At 44.4% G+C, this 9,446-nt stretch overlaps 1 long non-coding RNA gene across 1 annotated transcript in view; it reads right to left on the reverse strand.

The window, feature by feature from the left end:
• Positions 1-920: 920 nt before the first annotated feature.
• Positions 921-9,446, reverse strand: part of LOC107201708 — a 75,863-nt gene continuing 67,337 nt past the window's right edge. Inside the window, exons 3-4 of the long non-coding RNA XR_001520369.2 lie at positions 4,273-4,472; positions 921-1,024 (exon numbers count right to left, since the gene is read on the reverse strand). This is a non-coding gene — a long non-coding RNA (uncharacterized LOC107201708). The remainder of the gene's footprint in view (positions 1,025-4,272; positions 4,473-9,446) is intronic.

The raw sequence follows: 9,446 nt of genomic DNA on the forward strand, positions 1-9,446 counted from the left end.
CGGGGCCGCTCCCGGGGCCGCTCCCGGGGCCGCTCCCGGGGCCGCTCCCGGGGCCGCTCCCGGGGCCGCTCCCGGGGCCGCTCCCGGGGCCGCTCCCGGGGCCCGCCTCTGCCTGGGAGCTGTAGCACAGGCAGGGTCGTGGGTGTTTAGAGGTGAAGGGTGAAAGGAGAGCTGTGCCAGCCTCATGGTTTGCCTCGTAGAAGGCGCAAAGAAAGTTCCCCCGGAGCGCCCCCGTTGCTCCTGGTCCCTTCAGCTGGCTGGCTAGATAGATGGAGGGAGAGAGTCAACCAGTTCCCATAGCTCCATCCAGCTTTAGCTGTGCCTGCTGAAACGTGGGAGCACATCTGTGTGTTGGGGCAACCTTGAAAATCGTTCTGGAGTCCCATCTCCACAGTAGCTGCACGCTGAACATCCACTGCTTCCTACCTTCATGCCAAAGCTGCTTCTCTTTACTTGAGAATAAAATATGATTGCAATCAGGAGAGACAAAGCTTCAGATGACTTGGCTGTAGTATTTTTCTTCCTTGAGTGGCTGCATTTCTCCAGGTGATGTCTTTCCTTTTAAGGAAATTCATCACAACAGCAATTTGTGGGATATAGGGTCTGTGCTCTTCGCATCAAAACAGGAGGTGTTTTCACTGAACTGCTACCTGATCACACCACTGAAGTCACCTGCTCTTCATTCTGCAGCCATCTCTGGTTTGCATCTTGGCAACCTCACCTTTCCTCTGGGGCAGGATCTGTGATTCCTGAAGGTACAGCAGGTGACCCATGCTTCACATCATGCTCTCTCCATGGGAAAAAATGTCTTATGAGCAACGGGTGGTGAAATTTAGTGCTAGTAACTATCCAAATGCTGAAAGGATCTTCGGGTTGAAGGGAAGCTTGTGGAATGCCAAAAAATGCCTTACCTCTGCAGTGAGTGAGGGAAGACTCTCAACTCTCAGTCCTCCTCTTGGTTATGAACACAGGTAACTCTTCCTTGATGGACACACTCTTAAGTTCCCTTTACAAGCTACAGGAACTGAAAAGACACAGAACAATGAGAGTTTTGGGTGCTAAATGTTAGAACATAATCACAGGAAAAAAAAAAAAAAGAAAAAGAAAAAAAAAAGAGTAAAAGTCAAAGCAGCCCCTCTGGAGAGAAGAAAAGAACAAATAAAAGATAATAAGAGACTATAATAAATTCTGACCAAAAGACAAAAAAAATTCCCTTCCTAAAACACATGCAACACAAGAGATGAAGAAAAAGGCAGCCTGATTCTATTAACCAAGTATTAACACCCCTGGCTAAAGAAACCCTGCAAAAAGGAAGGATTAACATTTTCAATAAAGGGGACCAGATATTGCAGTGCTTATCATCACCACTCTCCACTGACAGAAGAATAGAAAATGTTCTTAATAGTGTGAAAGAGAACAGGAGGTACACAGGCAAAGAATCAGAGGTTGCTGCTTGTAAACAGAGGAAAGAAAGACATCACAAATAGGGGAAGTCTCTGCAAGAAATAGTAACTGTGCAAATTGTCCCAGCATCTCTGTGTCTGGCTGAGCTGCAGTTCTGCCGTGGGTGTCATGGAGAGGGCTTTAGCACTTAACATCGAGGCCATGTTTTGCATTGCGATTTTCTAGTCACCATTTTTTGAAAAATAGACCCCAAATGTCATATACATGGCATAATCTTGCAAAAAACATACTCATTTATTGGGTAGCTCTGAAGTGTAATGCCTTGTGTTCTTGTGCTGCCTGTCATTACAGCAGCAGCCTGCCTGTTACGTTAAGGTGCACATGGAAGGACGGGGAATTGTGTTGTGTGATTTAATGTAAACAGTCACAGTCTCTTCACATCTGAGTCTGCTTGAAGTAGCTATTCAACATTGGCCTCTAGAAGCTCAGCAGGACTGGGCCATTCCCATCCCTACAGAGTGGCTTGCCAAGTATTACAGGTAAGGAAATTCTGGGCAGGGATCTCAACTGAGAAGGAAGACTGAGGGTGGCAAGGAGGGTGGATGAAGGCTTTAGGCTTCTTTCTGCTGCCACCCTTGTTAGCACTGCATTTCTCTGTGATAGTCAGTGGTACCCTGACACTTTGGATATCTGGAGTCATGGGTGCATGTGCACTTTGTGCTGCTTGGGTGCTGCAGAGCTGATGTGGCTGTATGTGTGCATTAAGTTCAGTATCATACAGCGTGTGATCAAACCTATTTCTCCTTCCAAAAGCCTCCTCAGAGAAATGTAGTTCTTATACATGCCATGAAGATAAAACTTGGGTTCAGATAGAATGCGTAATTTCTAGCTGCCACAAAATTGGAGCTATAGGTTATTTTTGACTTCTTTCACAAGATGATAAAATAACTGGGGATGGGGTTTGGCTCTTTCCTTGTCTTCATGCAATGCTCCAGTACATCTGAGGCCTGTGAGTGCTACTGTTATGTGACATGATTGAATATAACCTGGAATCCTCTTGCTCCCTACTCTAAAATGTCTGCAGAGCCAATTAACAATCACAATCACAGGTAGCATTTTGTCCATTTTTGAGTGACAGTTCTTTGGAGAACAATGCAGATACATACAGTATTAGATTCCCCCACATTTACAGAATCAAGGAGAAAAACTGTCCTCTCTTGAGACTTCCAGGGCATTTAAGCAGGCAGAATTCAATTACTGACAGCATATAAGGATGTTCTCTGAGCTTCTTGGAACAAGAACGAAGAGGCAGGAGCAGGACCAGGAGCGCAGACAACCCACATGTTTACTCAGAGGGCTCCTTCCCAAGTTTGCTGAATCATGAACATCACTGACGCAGGGAATTCTCTCCCTGCTGCTTGTTTCAATCTGTGCTGTGTTAGGGTACAGAGCACTGGCTTACAATGTGTTTTGATTTGGCTAGGGGTGAAAGGTTCTCAGTTTTAAATATTATTTTTTTCCCCTATTAACCCATACAGTGTCACAGAGTCCACTCTATCCTCAAAATTTCATTCCTGGATCCAGTGTCTGAGGTTTCTCTGGAGTTTCCTCAGGGGCCCTTCAGTTCACAAGAACACTGTTACCAAGAGATTAAATGAATTAAAAATTGATGACTGTTCTGTACTGAATGTCTTGCAGTCAAGGATATTTAAACAGATAGCAGGGAGGGTGGAAGGAAGATTGTTTGCCAGAGTATTTTTCCCTGTTTTTAAATAATAGTTTTATGGGGACAGGGAGGAAGATAAGGAAGTGTGGAGCAGGGGGAATGTCTGCTGGTTCTGGGTAAGGAAATTCCTCTTATAAATGCAAAATTGAGAAAAAGAAGACTGCTCTAAGAGAGGCACTTTGCCTAAAAGACACAGAAGACAGAGAGAAATCAGAGAATTTTGCAAATTAATGTCATTTGAACCCAAAGCCTGTCTTGGCAGGGCGGGGCACTTCGAAAAAGGGTACTCTCCTGTGAATTCCTTACAGCTTCTTGGGGGATGGAGTAGAGGACAGCCAAGTGCCATGATAGTGGCTCACTGTGGCTGCTTCCTAGGACAGAGTGCAAGGCAGAGTGAACAGAAGAACCATTTTCCCCAATCTACTCAGCTTTAGAGTTAGCCAAGATTCAGTGCTGCTGTAGTCCCTGTTGGCCACAGGCTCTTGCCTGTGCTATCTGATGGGGTTTTTTATACCATCTGCTGTGATGTTCCTGGGATGGGAGAGTGTGTGTGGCAGATGTTTGTGCCTCTGTTTTCCCCAGTGCTGCTGCTGGAGGTGGGTGGAGAAGTGACTGGCCCCGTGTCCTGGCCATTCTAAGAGAGTTGCAGGTCCTGGTCTGCTTTAAGTTTATGAGGCTGTTATGGTTCATGTGATACCATGTTCACAGTTCAGCTCTTTAAACCAAGACCAAAGTTTTAAAAAATGCTGGTGACTACGGTTCATTTGTCTTCTGACTCCCAGCTGGAGACCATTTTAAAAGAGGTATTCTTTGCAGTGTCTGCTCTGAACTCATTGGGCACCTTTAAAGGTATCATGATCTGAGTACTCCAAAGCATCTCTCTTTTCTTAGAATGATGCTTGAACTCCATCTGCACCCCTAACTTCACCTCAGGACCTCAGAAGATGGTGTACTGCACAGAAAGTAAAATGTTCATAGATGAGAACAGTTTAATCCTGATGGATTAGATCTGCTAGCAGACAGGGGTGTAAACTGGTTTATGTGCACTGTCTTTCTGCTTTTATTCCACATGAAACACCAGTAATTTTTGGCATCATTCCAGTCTGGATTTGTGACTGAGTGGCCTTCTTCCCCGTCCTTACCTGCATAAAAATAATGGCCCTGTGTCAGTGTCAGTAGTAACAGAGAGCCAGTCGAGCAGAAGAGGATATTTTCAAGATACATCAATTATGAATATGAGATTGGAGTTCAATCCAGAAATACAGATAGGTGGAACAAACTCCATAGTCCACTGGGTAAAGTCCACAAATCTGGTGAGCAAACTGCTGCAGGGTCTCCATGCCTGGAGAGAGAGGGAGAGAACAGGAAATAGTGAAGGAGAGCACTGAAGAGCACCTTGTTTACCATGTTTGGAATAAAAGTTCAAACAAATGACAAAATTTGTGGCATCCAGTCTCGATCAAGAGATGAATGAATGCCTCAATAGGTCCTCAGAATAAAACAGCATTAGATCCTTCCTTGTATGATCCAATATATTGGCTAATTCATTAAAATGAATAGTCTCAGTGACCACCCAAGTTGTACTTTTCCTGTTTCTTTAGAAGCTATTAATTCCCCCAGATTTTAAAAACCATTTAATACTGAAAAGTAGCTATTACACATTGATGTAAGCTAATATTTTTATGAACTGTCTTAGTTGTATTAAAACCCCAGTCATTCAGATTTCAAAATGTAATTGACCCAGTTAAAATACAACAGTTGTGAATTTATTTTTTCATTCTAGTTTTGCCCCCTGAAATGAGCCTGTTTTCTTTGGAGAAAAATGAAGAAGGAAAGCCTCAAATACATGGATATGATTGTCTTCATTAAAAGCTGGCTGAAAAGACTTTATCCTGTGGGGTCTTCTCTCTGTCTCTCTGAGGTAAGTTCCCATGTATTTTTAATGGGAAACTTATTGCCAGTCAAACCTGTATTCTTGCACTGATAGATGAAAGTGGATGTTCTGTACTGTTTCATCGTGCTGTGTCTCCTGGGAAGAGCAGCTCATTACAGCGTCAACTGTCCCTGCCCTTTGCAAAAAGCCCCACCAAGGTCATATCAAGTGGTGATGGATAAAGGCAAGCTTTAACCCTTGACCTTGACTTTCCTGGTGCTGAGTGTTAATGAATCTACATTTAGGGGTAGATGTTTTCTCCCAGCTGCTTTGTTTTTGGGAAAGGGGGTGACATGCTGTCACACAACAGGTTGCATTTCCTACGGCGATGCTGTGTGTCACACAGAGCCCTGCACCCATCACGGAGGGCTGGCTGTGAACAGGGCTTACATGTGTGGTGAGGCTCAAGCCACATGATAGTCTGAGATGTCTGAATATATGGACTCTCTCATTTTCACAAGGGAGCACTTTGGTACCATGGAAAACAGCAAGGTTTCTGTTCTTTCTGCTGGAGCATAGGTGAGGCTGAAATGTTTACCCATGTCATTGTCTTCAGAGTGGTGTTTGAGGTGACCTTCAAGCAGCTAAAACCTTTTAAAAAGAGGTCCCCTCCTTATCACACCCATGGGAAACCAGCATTGATGAATAGCAAGGGGAAACAATTCCTTTGAAAGGTTTTAAAACTACAGGAATAGCAAGAGCACTCTTCAGCTCTCTTTTTCAGCAGCCTCTTGCCAGGTGACCAGAAAGCTTTTCCCAAAGTTGTTCAGTGCCACAGCTTTATGTGCCCAGGAAGGAGCAACTCAAGTGAAGGAGAGGTCTCTGTCCTCTTGTCTCTGTTCCTCTGCTTAATTTTCTCCAAATGCTCAGTCTTTCTTTTTTTTTTTTCCCATTCTCATCCCATTCTCCTCAGCTCTCCTCAGTGAACAGCAGCAGGCTCACTCCATCTCTGCATCATTTTTCGTAGGAGCTGTAATGCTGCTGCCTCTCATGTTTCCCAGTGGGGAAAAGGGCCATTTGGGGCACACCTCAACACAGATTAGAGAATGAGCAAATTAATGTCCTGGGCTGATGCAGTGTGCTTCCAAACACTTGGTTTCTATTCTGATGAGAAATATTACCCTAAAACTTCCAGTGCATGAAAGCTGCCCGTGATAAGTGAGGTGGAAAAATTAGCTCCTGCATAGAGCTACTCTCAATGGCTCTGGGAATTTAAGCGCTGTCATCTTCCAGGGAAGTTAAATTGCTCTTTTCCCTGTGTCCAATTAGCCCTATAATCAACTTAGCAGAATATGGAGCAGGAGTGTGCTGAGATGGGGTATAACCATTTTGTCAGAGAATATATTCAGATTGATCCTAAATCGGGGCAAGGACCCACAAGGGGATCTTGGAACAAAGGGCAGAGATTATACTGAGATACTTGGAGCCTTTACAAAACTGGAGGAGTGCTTTCTGCACACTGGAGAAGAAATACCAGAAACATCAGAATTACCAAGCCCAGAAGTTAATGGGTTTTATTAATTAAATGTAAAAATTCAAGATTGCTGAAAAAAATAAGCAGCCCACAATAACAATGAGAGGTCAGCTTTAGAAGTACCAGGGTTAGCAGGTAGTTACAATTTGCTCTAGTATTGTTCCTTCTTGGCTTTTCTCAGCAGCAAGGCTTTGTCCCGTGGCTCTGCAATTTGTTAAAACTGCTTTTCTATTGTCAGAAATTCATTTAGCTGTATCTTTTTGGGTTTCTGATTCTACACAGGATAAATAGCTGGAATGGAACCTTTATCCCTTCTAAACCTCACAGTTTGTGCAAACATGTTAGAGGAAGAATTCACAGCACTGCAGTTAATCAGCCAGCATTTTCAAAAAGTGAGCTCTTTTGTCACAGCTTCTTTGAAGTGGGCACCAGACCAACATTTGCTTATGTGATTGGCCAAAGTGACAGCTGATGTCAGAACAGTTTAATGTGGCACAACCCTTCTGCATCCAGGGCAGGCTCTCTGAGACATCACTGCTCTGTCTTTGCATACATATTTCTGACAAATGCCCATTTGCTCCTTGGATGAGCTCTCTCAAGCCCTGACATATAGTGCAGAGGTCAAAACAAAGGCCACACGAGTACGTCAGCAATCCATAAACCAGAGAACAAGAAAGGCCAAGAAGGAAATATAAAGACCTTCCTCCAAGGAGGCAACTGAAACTTCAGTATGTTTTTCTCAGCTTTCAGAGTAATCTGTAAATCAAGGAGGCAGAAAACAAGATGGAGTGGGAATAAATAGTTCAAAAATTGCCTTCAGGTGGCAGATGATATAGAAGTATGCCATTAGATACACACCAAAAGTGTGTGCTGCCATTCAGTGGGATCTTAATAGGCTGGAGAGCTGAGTGGAGAGAAACCTAATAAGGTTCAACAAGGGCAAGTGTAGGGTCCTGTACCTGTGGAGGAATAACCCCAAGTACCTGTAGAGGCTGGGGGCTGACCTGCTGGAGAGCAGCTCTGCTGAGAAGGACCTCGGAGTCTTGATGGATGACAAGCTGACCATGAGCTGGCAGTGTGCCCTCGCAGCCAGGAGGGCCAGAGGGACCCTGGGGTGCATCAGGAAGAATGTGGCCAGCAGGTCAAGGGAGGTGACCCTGCCCCTCAACTCAGCCCTGGTGAGGCCCCATCTGGAGTGCTGTGTCCAGCTCTGGACTCCTCAGCACAAGAAAGCTACTCAGTACAAGGAGCTACTGGAAAGGGTCCAGTGGAGGCCATACAAATGATTAGGGATCTGGAACATTGTGAGAAGAGCCTGAGGAAATTGGGTCTGTTTAGTCTGGAGAAGAGAAGACTGAGAGGGGCACTCATCGATTCATACAAACAACTTAAAGCTGGTGTCAGGAGGAGGGTGCCAGACTCTTTTCAGCGGTGCCCAATGACAGGATGAGGAGCAGTGGCCATAAATTAAAACACAAGAAGTCCCACCTCAACATGAGAAGACTTTGTTTTACATTGAGGGTAGCAGAACCCTGGAACAGGCTGCCCAGGGAGGTCTTGGATCTCCCTCTCTGGAGATATTCCAAATCTACTTGTATGTGTCCCAGTGTAGCCAGCTCTAGGTGACCCTACCTCGGCACAGATATTGAATTGGATAATCTCCAGAGGTTCCTTCCATCCCTAATGATTCTGTGATTCTGTGATCAGGTCTTGAGACATGGTTGACTGAGTTGGGCATACAAGTGATGGTTGGGTAGTGTTGTCAGTAAAGGCTCATCCAACTCAAGTATGAAGTCTTAGGCTTTTGATTAATCAGTAATCTCCTATTTTGTATTCTGCTTCTTCATGATCTCTTCCCTTAAGCTCTGGCTGATTTTCAAGGAAGAGATGTTTTCTTCATGCCCTTCCACATCTGTCTCATGTTTCCCCTTCTCCTCATTTATGCCTCTGTTGTGGGTGCTCAAATTTTGGGGCAATTGGTCCTATGGCTGTGCTGGCCTGCTACTGTGTAGTACATTAAGCTTTGGGCTCAGGGCATCCCCCGTCTCTCTTCTGCTGTCACAGAAAATGAAAAGCTTGTGCCCCTATAACTGCATATTAAAGTGATATAATTTTAGTAGTCAGCAGTGGTTCAGAGTTTCATGCCCAAAGTATGGACTTCATGGATTTATCTATATTCAGGAACTTCCTGTCATCCCCAGTTTCATCCTGTTTGAAACAGATCTCCTGCTGAGTGACAAGTGGTGTGAGCTTACTGCAGCAACAGAAGGTGTGGGGAGTAGTTATTTTTAATGCCCTAGGGGCACCCTTTGTCCAGATTACTCCTTTGTGCTCACTCCATATCACTGTTCTTTAAGGTTCAAAAGTTGCCATGTGTCCTCAGCATGGCTACAGGAGGGGAGAGATGAATGAGTTTGTTTCTCTCCCCGAGCTGTACTGAAGCCAAACAAACTTTGCACCTTTTTGCAGACAGCATTTAGTATTTTCCTCCTGGTAGTTTGCCAAGCAAAATCTTTACAGAAAAAGGCATGGTGATAGAAAGAGGCCAGAGCAGGATCTGTGTCTGTCTCCCAGGTCAGGGAAAGGTCAACGCACATTAAATGAATATTGCTGGTGCTTCTGTTACAACAAGGCCCAAGCAGCTCAAAGCCAGGCTGCATCATCTGTGGCTGAAAATAATTTGCAGTGCTGCTTCCTGAGCAGCAGATTGGCTTCCCATTACACAGGCTAATGAGAAAGTGTCACAAGTGGTCTCAGTAATAATCTGCAGCAGACACCCTCCCGCCCCTTCTCAACACACTTGCAGAGATTTTGATAAGAGAAAGAAAAGAAAAGAAAAGAAAAGAAAAGAAAAGAAAAGAAAAGAAAAGAAAAGAAAAGAAAAGAAAAGAAAAGAAAAGAAAAGAAAA

This window comes from Parus major, chromosome 3, assembly GCF_001522545.3.
Source record: "Parus major isolate Abel chromosome 3, Parus_major1.1, whole genome shotgun sequence".
Lineage (NCBI taxonomy): Eukaryota > Metazoa > Chordata > Aves > Passeriformes > Paridae > Parus > Parus major.